We start from the raw sequence: 3,200 nt of genomic DNA on the forward strand, positions 1-3,200 counted from the left end.
CACCCCTATGGTTCTGCCCCACCTGCAGGGCAGACCCTTCAGACATGGCACCACAGTGGTATTCAGAGAGGGAAGGAATTTCCCTGCAAAAGATTAACTCCGGACTCCATGAAATTTCACAGTATCAGATCAAACCTGGTCAAGAAATACTCTTGACTGACGAATTAGTACTTCTTCATGAAGGAGCTCTGCAACAGGCAAAGCCACAGAATAGATTTGGATAAGGACTTCAATGTCCAATGCCAGGAATGGTACCACTGAAATCGATCTGCGTTTAATTCTGTCTTAATTTTTACTGTTTCCTTCTTATCTACATCCTCTATTATTAATACACACATCGTAGTACGGCAACTCATACAACTTTTCACTGAGCTTGTTCTATAAAAATACGTGACAATAAATTGCTAGTCTATTCTATCAGGCCAGGAGATCAAACCTGGTTCAATGAACAATGCATGGCACGGTGGCTCTGTGGTTAGCAGCACTGTCTCACTGCATCAGGGATCCGGGTTTGATTCCACACTCGGGCTGTGTGGAGTTTGCATGTTCACCCCCTGTCTGTGTGGGTTTCCTCCGGGTGCTCACACCGTCCAAAGATGTGCAGGTTAGGGTGGATTGACCGTGCTAAGTTACCCCGTAGTGTCCAGGGATGTGTAGGTTGGGTGGGTTAGCCATGAGGAATGCAGAGTTACAGGGATAGGGTAGGGGCATGTGTCTGGATGGGATGTTCTTCAGAGGATTGGTGTGGACATGTTGGGCCAAATGGCCTGTTTCCACACTGTAGGGATTCTATAAAAAAATGAGAGGAGTAGCACCAGGCTTACCTATGTAAGGAACATGCGTGTGTTTTTTTTTTATTGAGGGTAAGAATGAGAGTCATATATTTATGCAGCACGGGAACAGACCCTTCCATTCAACTTGTCCACGCCAACCAGATGTCCTAAATTAATCTCATCCCATTTGCCAGCATTTGGCCCATATCCCTCTAAACCCTTCCTATTCATGTACCCATCCAAATGCTTTTTAAATGTTGTAATTGTACCAGCCTCCACCACATCCTCTCACAGCTCATTGCATACACGCACCACCCTCTGCAGGAAAAAGCTGTCCCTCAGGTCCCTTTTAAATCTTTCCTCTCTCACCTTAAACCTATGCCTTCCAGTTCTGGATTCCCCGATGGGGAGAAAAAACTTTCACCATGCTCCACATGATTTTGTAAACATCTGTAATGTCACTCCTCAGCCTCCAACACTCCAGGGAAAGTAGTTTCAGCCTATTGAGCATCTCCCTATAGCTCAAACATTTCAACCCTGGCAACATCCTTGTAAATCTTTTCAGAACCCTTTCAAGTTTCACAACATCTTTCCTACAGCTGGGAGACCAGAAATGAATGCACTATTCTAAAAGTGGCCTCACCAATATCCTGTACAGCTGCAAAATGCCAACCCAACTCTTATACTCAATGTTCTGATCGATGAAGGCAAGCATATCAAACACCTTCTTCACTATCCTATCCAGCTGTGATTCCACTATGAACCTGTAGCTCAGGTCCCCAGCACCCTATCACTAAGCGTATAAGTCCTGCCCTGATTTGCCTTACCAAAATGCAACACCACACATTTACCTAAAACAAACTCCATCTGCCACTCCTCAGCCAATCTGATCAAGGTCCTGTTGTACTGTGAGATAACCTTCTTCACTGTCCACTATGCCACCAATTTTGCTGACATCCGCAAACTTACTCACCATTCCTCCTAAATTCTCATCCAAATCATTTTATGTAAATAATGAATAACAGTGGACCAATCCCCGTGGCACACCACTGGCCTCAGGGCCCTAGTCCAGAAAACAACCCTCTACCTCCATCCTCTGCCTTCGACCATCCAGCCAATTTTGTGCCCAGTTGGCCAGCTCTCCCTGGATCCCGTGAGATTTAACCTTACTCAGTTCATAAAACTTTCCACAAAATATACCCTGCACTTTCCCCTCTTTCAGCATCACCCCCCCCCCAGGTCTGGAGTCTCAGAACTCTTTGCATTTCCCATAGTGAGGGAAATAAAATGCTTTACCACGGCAACGGTGGGGGGGGGGGGGGGGGGGGAGAGCGGGGAGGTTTCAGTCAGTGTGAAGCTAATATTAGAGAATGTGCTTTGTTTGAATCTGAGGGGGGAGAAAATGAAAGAAAAGGATTTTGCAAAGTGTCCCAGGCAATCCCTCGGCGCAGGCGCAATGCGGGCCGACTGTCAGCCCCGCCCCCTCCGCTGACGTCACAACGCGGAAGTTGCCCCGTGAGTTTCAGAGAGAAACTGCATCCTCTGGGAGCAATGTCTCCCCCTTTCCATTTCTCATCCTGGGAGAGGGAGAGAGGGGGGAAAACTGTTCACTTATTGCAACTGGAGTGAATCCAAGGGAGGGAGCAGACTCTGCAGAGCTTGGTTCAGGTATGTGTGTCTCTCTTAATTACCCGGGTAAGAAGGGACGGGGGAAGGAGAGAGATTGGGACCTGGGAAGGGGGAGGGGTAGAGATCTTTCTGTTTTTATTTTTTGAAATATACTTGATTCATGAATCATCTGTAAATAAACGCAACAGGTCCGCACAGACTTTGAGAAAATACAACATTCCTCACTGCAGTTTCAAGCCGGTCACAACTGTAAACTGTCTGTATCCTCTGTTCTTCTAACCCTTTGTGTGTCGTCTGCAAATTTGGACTCCAGTACATTCGCTTCCTTCCTCCAAGTCATTAATACTTCCAGGTTTACCCTCAAAGTTCGTGGCGTTCATTTATGATTTCTCAGTTGTCTTTTGCTGGTTTTGAAAACTTTCCCAATCCCCCTATGTTTTGCCACGTTATCTGTTCAGTTTCTGTATGGTGTAGGTGTCAATGGCTCATTTCCCCTGGGTGACATTAACCATTTCATATCTGATTGTTTCTCAAGAAGCTGCATTGCTCTACAGTGCAGGTTCATCCTAAATTGACACTATTTTTCTTTGCTTCCCAAATAACAAATCATACCTGTTCGCTCACAGCAGTATCCCAGTATCACGAAAGATGTTTTTTTTTCAGGTAGACTTATCAAAAATTCAGGGGGATGTCAGTCTTGACATTTTTTGCTTTTCTGCCCTTCTAAGATCCTGAATCAGCACTTTCAGGTGAATTAGTTGTGGCAGAGGGAGAGAGAGAGAGAGTGGGATGGGCCCT

At 45.8% G+C, this 3,200-nt stretch overlaps 1 protein-coding gene across 1 annotated transcript in view; it reads left to right on the forward strand.

Annotated features, from left to right (window-relative positions):
* The first annotated feature begins 2,273 nt into the window (after positions 1-2,273).
* Positions 2,274-3,200, forward strand: part of LOC109922249 (gastrula zinc finger protein XlCGF57.1-like) — a 25,735-nt gene continuing 24,808 nt past the window's right edge. The window contains exon 1 of the mRNA XM_048619307.1: positions 2,274-2,441. The gene's annotated coding sequence lies outside the window, so the exon portion shown is untranslated. The remainder of the gene's footprint in view (positions 2,442-3,200) is intronic.

Source organism: Rhincodon typus, chromosome 42 (genome assembly GCF_021869965.1).
Source record: "Rhincodon typus isolate 14 chromosome 42, sRhiTyp1.1, whole genome shotgun sequence".
In the NCBI taxonomy this organism is placed as follows: Eukaryota; Metazoa; Chordata; class Chondrichthyes; order Orectolobiformes; family Rhincodontidae; genus Rhincodon; species Rhincodon typus.